An 11,251-nucleotide genomic window follows, 5' to 3' on the forward strand; every position below is an offset into this window, starting at 1 on the left:
CCGGTAAGACCCCAGCGGCAGCGCGAGCAACGGCGTGGGCGGGCGGGCGGCATGCGCGGGGACACCCCAGCTCCGCTCCCCAGCTGGGAAGCGGCCCCAGCAACAGCGTGGGCGGGCGGGCGGTGCGCGCGCGCTTGGGGAAACCCCAGCTCCGCTCCCCAGCTGGGAAGCGGCCCCAGCAACAGCGTGGGTGGGCGGGCGGGCAGTGCGCACGCGCTTGGGGACACCCCAGCTCCGCTCCCCAGCTGGGAAGCGGCCCCAGCAACGCGCGCGCGCTTGGGGACACCCCAGCTCCGCTCCCCAGCTGGGAAGCGGCCCCAGCAACACGCGCGCGCTTGGGGAAACTCCAGCTCTGCTCCCCAGCTGGGAAGCGGCCCCAGCAACAGCGTGGGCGGGCGGGCGGTGCGCGCGCGCTTGGGGACACCCCAGCTCCGCTCCCCAGCTGGGAAGTGGCCCCAGCAACGCGCGCGCGCTTGGTGAAACCCCAGCTCCGCTCCCCAGCTGGGAAGCGGCCCCAGCAACAGCGTGGGCGGGCGGGCGGCACGCGCGCGGGGAAACCCCAGGCGCGAGCAACGGGGTGGGCGGGCGAAGGGCGGGCGGCGGTGGAAGTAAAAACACCATCTGCGCATGCGCAGATGGTGTTTTTACTTCCGCACCGCTACTTCGCGAAAAATCGATCATCGCTTGGGGTCCTGGAACGGAACCCTCGCGATGATCGAGGGACCACTGTATAGCAGTAAAACAAATCCAATATTAAAAAACATATATAAAACCCCAGCAATTAAAACCATACAGCACATACATACCAAACATAAAATATAAAAGCCTGGGGGAGGATGTCTTAGTTCCCCCATGCCTGGCGATATAGGTGGGTCTTAAGTAATTTGCGAAAGACAAGGAGGGTGGGGGCCATTCTAATCTTTGGGGGGAGTTGATTCCACAGGGCCGGGGCCGCCACAGAGAAGGCTCTTCCCCTGGGGCCTGCCAAGCAACATTGTTTGGTCGATGGGACTCGGAAAAGGCCAACTCTGTGGGACCTTATCAGCCGCCGGGATTTGTGCGGTAGAAGGCAGTTCCGGAGGTATTCTGGTCCACTGCCATGTAGGGCTTTAAAGGTCATGACCAACACTTTGAATTGTGACCGGAAACTGATCGGCAGCCAGTGCAGGCCACGGAGTGTTGCAGAAATGTGGGCGAATCTAGGAAGCCCCACGATGGCTCTCGCGGCCGCATTCTGCACGATCTGAAGTTTCCGAACACTTTTCAGAGGTAGCCCCATGTAGAGAGCGTTGCAGTAATCGAACCTCGAGGTGATGAGGGCATGAGCAACTGTGAGCAATGACTCCCTGTCCAAGTAGGGCCGCAACTGGTGCACCAGACTTCTGCTCCTTCCGCTATCAGCTTGGTGATCACTTTGGGGATGAGACATACTGGTGGGAAGGCGTACAGCAGGTGATGGGGGCATGAGCAACTGTGAGTAGAGGCTCCCTGTCCAGATAGGGCCGCAACTGGTGCACCAGGCGAACCTGGGCAAACGCCCCCCTTGCCACAGCCGAAAGATGATGGTCCAATGTCAGCTGTGGATCGAGGAGGACGCCCATTTGGGATTCTCCAGGCTCTAATTGACAAAAAAAACCTGCACCAGTGCTCCAAAGGCATTATTTCTCCTATAAACTGATTAATTTCAATGTTTAGTTGTTATTATCAATTTGGTAGATACTTTTACATCCATCAAGCTGTAAGGGTTCCGACGGATGCCCTAATTAACTCATGAGCCTTGAGCTCAATTATCATTGCTGATAATGATAAAGTTTGTACAGAATCATAGATTTTCTATATAGGCAACAGATAAGAGGGCTCAGCAAAATTATATACGTGGATATTTAATAGAGAAAGGAAGGAGATTGCTATGAAGATAAGAATGATTTTGATAGTGACTGATGATGACAACAACTACTAATGTAGTACTGGGTAGTAGTAGTAAGAGTAGTAGCAGCAGCATCAGTAGTAGTAAAACCTGCAAGCTAACACTTTTGAAAAATAAATGATGGCCTAAGGAGAAAAATTGGAAAAAAAGAGAGAGGGAAAAAACTAGAAACATTGGTACCAGAGGCAAATGAATAATGACAACATATAATAGCACAAAATTAGACACACCAAAACTAGATAAAATGAAGAATATAAAATAATTGTCAACCTCAGGTCATATGTGTACAAATCTGTACAACTGAGCTAAGAATTTGGCAAAAGTTAATGTCACACTTCTATTAACATCCATCTAATAAAAAAAAGTTAATATCACTTGAGAATTCTTCTGGGAAATTGAGTTAAAAGGGGTTATAAACCTTAATCATTCATCCCTACAGAAATTACAAAAGAACATAACAGAGGTTAGCAATCTGATTGCTTCATTTCCACGGGGGCAGTGACAATGGTCGTATGGGATGCTCCCAAATCTTCCAGTTAATAATACATAAGGGAAAGTTGAATTCAGCTGTTTGAAAAAGACACAGTGGGATTATGTAGATAGACGGTGAAGCCTCCACTGAGGGCAAATTAAGGGAATAACAGAATAACAGATTTGGAAGGGACTTTAGATGTCCTCTTTCAACTTCCTGCCCCGGCAGGAAAGGTTGTCCAATCTCATCTTTAAAACTGCCAATATTGTAGCATTCACAATTTCTGGAGGCAAGTTGTTCCACTGATTAATTATTAGAAACATAGAAGATTGACGGCAGAAAAAGACCTCATGGTCCATCTAATCTGCTCTTATACTACTCCCTGTATTTTATTTTAGGATGGATCTATGTTTATCCCAGGCATGTTTAAATTCAGTTACTGTAGATTTACCAACCACGTCTGCTGGAAGTTTGTTCCAAGCATCTACTACTCTTTCAGTCAAATAATATTTTCTCATGTTGCTTTTGATCTTTCCCCCAACTAACTTCAGATTGTGCCCTCTTGTTCTTGGGTTCACTTTCCTATTAAAAACACTTCCCTCTTGAACCTTATTTTTTTTTTTAATTCTTTGTCCAATATACAATATATGTGGAAGAGAATAGACATTAAGTAATATATATAACGATAGAAAGTAAAAAAGAAGAGAAGTAGATGGGAGGGAGAGAATATATATGATATAAGAGATAAGGAGAGAATATATATGATATATATATATATTAGATAGATAGATAGATAGATAGATAGATAGATAGATAGATAGATAGATAGATAGATAGATAGATAGATAGATAGATAAAGAGAGAATATATATGATATATGAGATAAGGAAAGACAATTGGACAGGGGACGATAGGCACATCAGTGCACTTATATACGCCCCTTACTGGCCTCTTAGGAACCTGGAGAGGTCAATCGTGGAGAGTCTAAGGGAGAAGTGTTGGGGGTTGGGAGTTGACACTATTGAGTCCGGTAATGAGTTCCACGCTTCGATAACTCGATTGTTAAAGTCATATTTTTTACAGTCAAGTTTGTAGCGGTTAATATTAAGTTTGGATCTTTTGTGTGCTCTCGTGTTGTTGCGGTTGAAGCTGAAGTAGTCGTTGACCGGAAGGACGTTGCAGCATATGATCTTGTGGGCAATACTTAAATCATGTTCTAGGCGCCGCAGTTCTAAGCTTTCAAGACCCAGGATTGATAGGGTTAGGGTTAGGGTTAGCATATTTAAATGTTTCGATCGTGTCCCCCCTTTCCCTTCTGCCCTCCAGACTATACAGATTGAGTTCGTGAAGTCTTTCCTCATAAGTTTGATGCTTAAGACCTTCCACCAATTTTGTAGCCCGTCTTTGGACCCGTTCAATTTTATTCTAACTGTTAGGAAAAAAATTATTGGTTAGCTTCCATCCATTGTTTCAGGTACTTTGGAAAATAAATTGACCCCCTCCTTTTTGTAGTAGCCTCTCAAATACTGGAATATTGCTATCATGTCCCCCTAGTCCTTGTTTTCATTAAACTAAACATATCCAGTTCCAGTAATCGTTCTTTGTATGTTTAACCTCCAGTCCCCTAATCATCTTTATTGTTCTTCTCTGCACTCTTTCTAGAGTCTCAACATCTTTTTCATATTCTGGTGACCAAAACTGAATCCTTTATTCCAAGTGTGTTTTTACCAAGGTCGCCAAGAAAACAATGCACCATTCCCCCTCCCTCAGCCTACAATTAATGGTACAAATGCGAAACTTTAGATATATATTATTTGAATTGTCAGGAGTGCGTGTGTAAATTTTGTGTTTGTCAGACAGGTAGTGTAGCTGCAGCAGTGTTTCGAAATGGTGTCTGTAATTGACGTACTTTACAAGCAATGTGTCATCATTGAATTTCTCACCGCAGAGAAAGAAACTGTTGGGAACATTCACAAACGATTGTGTACAGTTTATGGAGAATCTGCAGTCGACAGAAATACGGTTAGTCGCTGGGCACAGAGGGGTGAGGCCATTAGAAGACGGTTCGGTGCAGAAAGGGTACCGACAGGGCCTACACGCCCTTGGGTCTCGCTGGAGGAAGGTGATAGAACAGGACGGAGATTACATGGAAAATTAGGGAGTGTAGAAGAAACTTCATTCTTTCTCGTGTGTAACTTTCATTGTGTTCAATAAATAATTGTTGAAGAAAAAAATGTGGTGCATTACTTTCTGGTGTCCATATTATTATTGTTGTTGTTGTTATAATTTTTGTTGACTGCAGTTATTGTTAATAGAGTATAGTGTGCCTAAAGTTTGCAGAAAAAGAAGTGATGTAATTTTTATTTATTTATTTATTTATTTGTCCAATACACAAATACATAGGAAGAAAATTAGACGTAGTAATATATATAAGGGTAAAAGTGAACTTAGAGGAGAGGATATATGAAAGAAAGAAAATATATATGATAAGTGAGAGAAAGGAAAGACAATTGGACAGGGGACAAAAGGCACACCAGTGCACTTATGTACGCCCCTTACTGGCCTCTTAGGAACCTGGAGAGGTCAATCATGGAGAGTCTAAGGGAGAAATGTTGGGGGTTAGGGGTTGACACTATTGAGTCCGGTAATGAGTTCCACACTTCGACAACTCGATTATTGAAATCATATCTTTTACAGTCAAGTTTGGAGCGGTTCGTATTAAGTTTGAATCTGTTGCATGCTCTTGTGTTGTTGCGGTTGAAGCTGAAGTAGTCATTGACCGGTAAGACATTGCAGCATATGATCTTGTGGGCAATACTCAGATCGTGTTTTAGGCGTCGTAGTTCTAGGCTATCTAGGCCCAGGATTGTTAGTCTATTTTCGTAGGGTCTTCTGTTTCAAGTGGAGGAGTGAAGAGCTCTTCTGGTGAAATATCTTTGGACATTTTCAAGGGTGTTGATGTCCGAGATGTGGTATGGGTTCCAGACAGATGAGCAGTAGTCTAGGATCGGTCTGGCAAAAGTTTTGTAGGCTCTTGTGAGTAGTGTGAGATTGCCAGAGCAGAAGCTACGTAGGATCAGGTTACCAACTCTAGAAGCTTTTTTGGCGATATTGTTTACATATTGATTTTATTTGCAAGTCTGCAAGAGCAGATTCCTAGACACTTGCACAATATATAAGAAACCTCATAAACGAAATTCCTTTTGTCACATTTCCACCAAATCCCATTACATGTGGATTTCGATCAACCTTCCAGTGGTTCTCAAAAAAAAAAGAAAAAGATGCTAACATCTAAAGTGACTTATCTGCCTTGAGCCATCTCTACAACTGCTGACACAGCAGAAGGAACCAAGAGAAAAATACTGTAAATTAATTAACACCAGACCTCTAGTATCCTGTTCATTTCTGTAAACAAACATTTTAATATACAATCATTAATTAAATCTGCCACGCTGCCCTCTTCTTCTCATTGATCTTTCTCCCGCTGTGTCTCATCATTCTTTGCTTGGTGGAACAGAGAGATAGACTGGTTTGACAGGCTCTGTTAAAAAAAATAACCATGCAGATGACAAGACACACTCTACATGTCTTAATCTGCCAATGCTTCCCTGTGACATGCGCTCTCTTATAATATTCTCACTGTTCACAGTCACTCATGCCCTCATCACCTCAAGGTTCGACTACTGTAACGCTCTCTACATGGGGCTACCTTTGAAGACTGTCCGGAGACTTCAGGTCATGCAGAATGCAGCTGCGAGAGCAATCATGGGCTTCCCTAAGTATGCATCTTATACTCCGAAAAATACGGTAGCTGATATTTTCTCTTCAGTGGGAATCTAAGCAAGGGATCTAAACCTTGGAATACTAATATCAAATGACCTAAGTGCTAAAGCCCACTGCAACAATATCGCCAAAGAGGCTTCCAGAGTTGTTAACCTGATCCTACGTAGCTTCTGCTCTGGCAATCTCACACTACTGACTAGAGCCTACAAAACCTATGCCAGACCCATTCTCGAATACAGCTCATCTGTCTGGAACCCATACCACATCTCAGACATCAACACTCTCGAAAACGTCCAAAGATATTTCACCAGAAGAGCCCTTCACTCCTCCACTCGAAACAGAATACCCTATGAAAATAGACTATCTATCCTGGGTCTTGAAAGCTTAGAACTGCAGCACCTAAAACACGATTTAAGTATTGCCCACAAGATCATATGCTGCAACGTCCTTCCAGTCAACGACTACTTCAGCTTCAACCACAACAACACAAGAGCACACAACAGATTCAAACTTAATATTAACCGCTCCAAACCTGACTGTAAAAAATATGGCTTTAACAATCGAGTTGTCGAAGCGTGGAACTCATTACCGGACTCAATAGTGTCAACTCCCAACCTCCAATACTTCTCCCTTAGACTCTCCACGATTGACCTCTCCAGGTTCCTAAGAGGTCAGTAAGGGGCGTATATAAGTGCACAGATGTGCCTATCATACCCTGTCCAATTGTCTTTCCTTATCTCATATATCATATATATTCTCTCTTTATCTATATATATATATCATATATATTCTCTCCTTATCTCTTATATCATATATATTCTCTCCCTCCCATCTACTTCTCTTCTTTTTTACTTTCTATTGTTATATATATTACTTAATGTCTATTCTCTTCCATATATATTGTATATTGGACAAAGAATAAATAAATAAATTAAATAAATAAATAAATGCAGTGATGAAATCTACTTACCTTCCTTAACAAACCAGGAGTGTGTGTTTTGCATTTGTGCGCTCGCTTCTCTCTCATGTGTGCCACTGTTGTATAAGTTGCACAGAAGGCTTTGTGCATATGCAGAGGGTTAAAAAAATAAAATAAAACGATGCTGTCCTGACTACCACTACCAATTCTCTTAATCACCAGCGACCCCAGCTACCAGTATACCCAAACTGGGCGGAACTGGTGACAATTCACCTCTGGATCAGTTCGTGTAGCAAGAACATCTCTATCCAAATCTTTATTGCTTTGATGATTGTCGCATCGGAGAAGGATAAAGTGGATCCCCCAAGAACCCCGTCATAGGATTGAGCAGAGGAAAACATTCCGATATAAGTGGAAAAATCCAAAATTATTTATAACTCCATACACTTTTTTCAGAAGAGGCCTATGTTCAGTGGCCTGTGAGACCTTTAGAGAATAATTAAAATCGCACTCTTTCTGTCATTCTCCAACAATGATTATCTCCAAGGGCGTTTAAGGAAATTTCCATGGCAAAACCAGACATAAATCCTCAATCTATTGCAACCAAGAATGTGTTCATCCTATCAGGCCGTGACTTAAATAACTTGTTCAGAAGCGATACAGAAAAGATGTCCAGGCTGCGGAGAACCAATAGAGATGATTAGGACACTACAGGCTAAAATATGTGATGAATAGCTTCAGGAACTGGGTATGTCTAGTCCAGTGTTTCCCAACCTTGGCAACTTGAAGATATTTGGACTTCAACTCCCAGAATTCCCCAGCCAGCAAGTTTTATAGTCGACAAACTCTCATTTACATGGTTACATATTCTTGCTGATAAGTGAAAAGGAAGGGAGTCTGTTATAAATATATTCTTGTTATGGTCTCATCAGACAGACATACCCTACTAGGATTTGAACCTGTATCCTGCTGCATGCAAGGCAAGATATTAACCTCTGTGCTACAGGCTCGCCTCCAAATCAGCTTTTACCAGGGAAGAGCCAAATGGTTGATTTTCTGTCGACATTATCCTGGTATTCCCAAATATGGGAGGAAGCAAATTTTGCTTTCCTTTTCACTTATCAGCAAAAATATGTAATCATGTAAATTATATACAGTCTGTCTGTCTGTCTATCTATCTATCTATCTATCTATCTATCTATCTATCTATCTATCTATCTATCTATCCATCTCTATTATTGCTCCTTCTCTCTTTCTTTCTCTCTCTCTCTCATCTATCTATCTATCTATCTATCTCTATTATTGCTCCTTCTCTCTTTCTTTCTTTCTTTCTTTCTCTCTCTCTCATCTATCTATCTATCTATCTATCTATCTCTATTATTGCTCCTTCTCTCTTTCTTTCTCTCTCTCATCTATCTATCTATCTATCTATCTCTATTATTGCTCCTTCTCTCTCTCTTTCTTTCTTTCTTTCTTTCTCTCTCTCTCATCTATCTATCTATCTATCTATCTATCTATATTATTGCTCCTTCTCTCTTTCTTTCTCTCTCTCATCTATCTATCTATCTATCTCTATTATCGCTCCTTCTCTCTTTCTCTCTCTCTCTCATCTATCTCTCTATCTATCTATCCATCTCTATTATTGCTCCTTCTCTCTTTCTTTCTTTCTTTCTTTCTCTCTCTCTCTCATCTATCTATCTATCTATCTATCTATCTATCTATCTATCTATCTTTATTATCGCTCCTTCTCTGTTTCTCTCTCTCTCTCTCTCTCATCTATCTATCTATCTATCTATCTGTCTGTCTGTCTGTCTGTCTGTCTATCTATCTATCTCTATTATTGCTCCTTCTCTCTCTCTTTCTTTCTCTCTCTCATCTATCTATCTATCTATCTATCTCTATTATTGCTACTTCTCTCTCTCTTTCTTTCTCTCTCTCTCTCATCTATCTATCTATCTATCTCTATTATTGCTCCTTCTCTCTTTCTTTCTCTCTCTCATCTATCTATCTATCTCTATTATTGCTCCTTCTCTCTTTCTTTCACTCTCTCTCTCATCTATCTATCTATCTATCTATCTCTATTATTGCTCCTTCTCTCTTTCTTTCTTTCTTTCTCTCTCTCTCATCTATCTATCTATCTATCTATCTATCTATCTATCTATCTCTATTATTGCTCCTTCTCTCTTTCTTTCTTTCTCTCTCTCTCATCTATCTATCTATCTATCTATCTATCTATCTCTATTATTGCTCCGTCTCTCTTTCTTTCTCTCTCTCTCATCTATCTATCTATCTCTATTATCGCTCCTTCTCTGTTTCTCTCTCTCTCATCTATCTATCTATCTATCTATCTATCTATCTATCTCTATTATTGCTCCTTCTCTCTTTCTTTCTCTCTCTCTCTCTCTCATCTATCTATCTATCTATCTTTATTATTGCTCCTTCTCTCTTTCTTTCTTTCTCCCTCTCTCTCTAATCTATCTATCTATCTATCTATCTATCTATCTATCTATCTATCTATCTATCTAAATGTAAATGTATATATATAGATGTGCAACATGATAAATTGGCTCTTTGGCCAGTGGATCCTTGAAATCGACATTATTTCTTGTTAGCTACCAATCCGATCCTGAACAAATTAGACATACCTAAACACAGTCATCTAAATCTGAAATCATTCAGGCCTGTTCAGGATTAGGCTGTCCATCTGTAGTTTTATTATCCATTTTTCTTTTAATGGTTTACACACATGAGGAGCTCTCATTGAGAGCAACAGAATGAGAGAAGAGGGAGAGAAAGAACTCGTAGCAGGCATAAAACCATGGAGTCTGATTAGCTGAAGTTATAAAAATGATTGATGCCTGCAAACATTATTTCTACTTGCCTTGTTTGCCTCTGAGGTTTACATCACTTCACAGAGCTACCCAGATATATTTAGCAAAGTGAAAAATGGGAGGGGCATTCAAAGACCTGCAAATATTTACAATTTTTTATTTTTATATATATATGTGTGTGTGTGTGTGTGTGTGTGTGTGTGTGTGTGTGTGTGTTTTCGTAGATTTTCACGGGTACAGGTATGACTGTCTTGGTATATTCAGGTTTCTTCCCGTGTAGGAATCCTACACAGGAAGAAACCCGAATATACCAAGACTGTCATATATATATATGTCACATGGTTTGTTTGTTTTTTTGCTGAATTTGAAAATTAAGGGAGACTAGGATAGATCTATTTCGGTCTTATTTTGGCCTCATCAGCTAGCCATACCCACTGGGACTTGAACCTGCAACCTTTGCCTTGTAAGGCAGAGAATTATCCTCTAGGCTACAGTATCCAATCCCTTCACCTCTGCACTAGGGAAGGGTTACATATTTTTGTGTCGAATCACCCTGGTGTATTGAAGGAACATCACAGCTCCTTATATATATATATTTCAGGTATTTGCCATAGGTATCTTCTTTAAAAATCAAAAACTGTAACAACCAGGGGTGGGCTATTGCCCTGACAGGGGGGGCACAGTGGGGTAGCAAAAATGGAGCTCCACCACAGAGCCCCCAATTTACACGGAAAGATGTTGAAAGAAAATGTAGGGCGTCCTCTTTGGGCAGCCTCTGCGTTCTTCCCGAAAGCGTTTAAAAACCCCAAAGCCTGTGATTTTGCTACAAACAAAAGTGTCTTGGAAAAGTATCAGGAGATCAGGAGATTGTATCAGGAAAGACTTCATGAACTCCATCTGTATAGTCTGGAGGACAGAAGGGAAAAGGGGGGACACGATAGAAACATTTAAATATGTGAAAGGGGGAAAGGTGCATTGCTTTCTTGGTGACCCTCGTATAATGCTTTTGTAAAAACACACTCAGAATTCTAGATCCAGTTTTGGTCACCAGAATATGAAAAAGATGTTGAGACTCTAGAAAGAGTGCAGAGAAGAACAATAAAGATGATTAGGGGACTGGAGGTTAAATATACAAAGAACGATTACTGGAACTGGATATGTTTAGTTTAATGAAAACAAGGACTAGGGGGACATGATAGCAATATTCCAGTGTTTGAGAGGCTACTACAAAAAGGAGGGGGTCAACTTATTTTCCAAAGTACCTGAAAGTAGCACAAGAAGCAATGGATGGAAGCTAACCAAGAATTTTTTTCCTAACA

General features: G+C 41.4%; 1 long non-coding RNA gene across 1 annotated transcript in view; it reads right to left on the bottom strand.

Moving 5' to 3' along the window:
• The window catches only part of LOC139168345 (uncharacterized), a 24,098-nt gene extending 16,541 nt beyond the window's left edge, over positions 1 to 7,557 (bottom strand). The window contains exon 1 of the long non-coding RNA XR_011559275.1: positions 7,153 to 7,557. This is a non-coding gene — a long non-coding RNA (uncharacterized lncRNA). The remainder of the gene's footprint in view (positions 1 to 7,152) is intronic.
• Positions 7,558 to 11,251: the final 3,694 nt, after the last annotated feature.

Source organism: Erythrolamprus reginae, chromosome 5, assembly GCF_031021105.1.
Source record: "Erythrolamprus reginae isolate rEryReg1 chromosome 5, rEryReg1.hap1, whole genome shotgun sequence".
Classification (NCBI taxonomy): domain Eukaryota; kingdom Metazoa; phylum Chordata; class Lepidosauria; order Squamata; family Dipsadidae; genus Erythrolamprus; species Erythrolamprus reginae.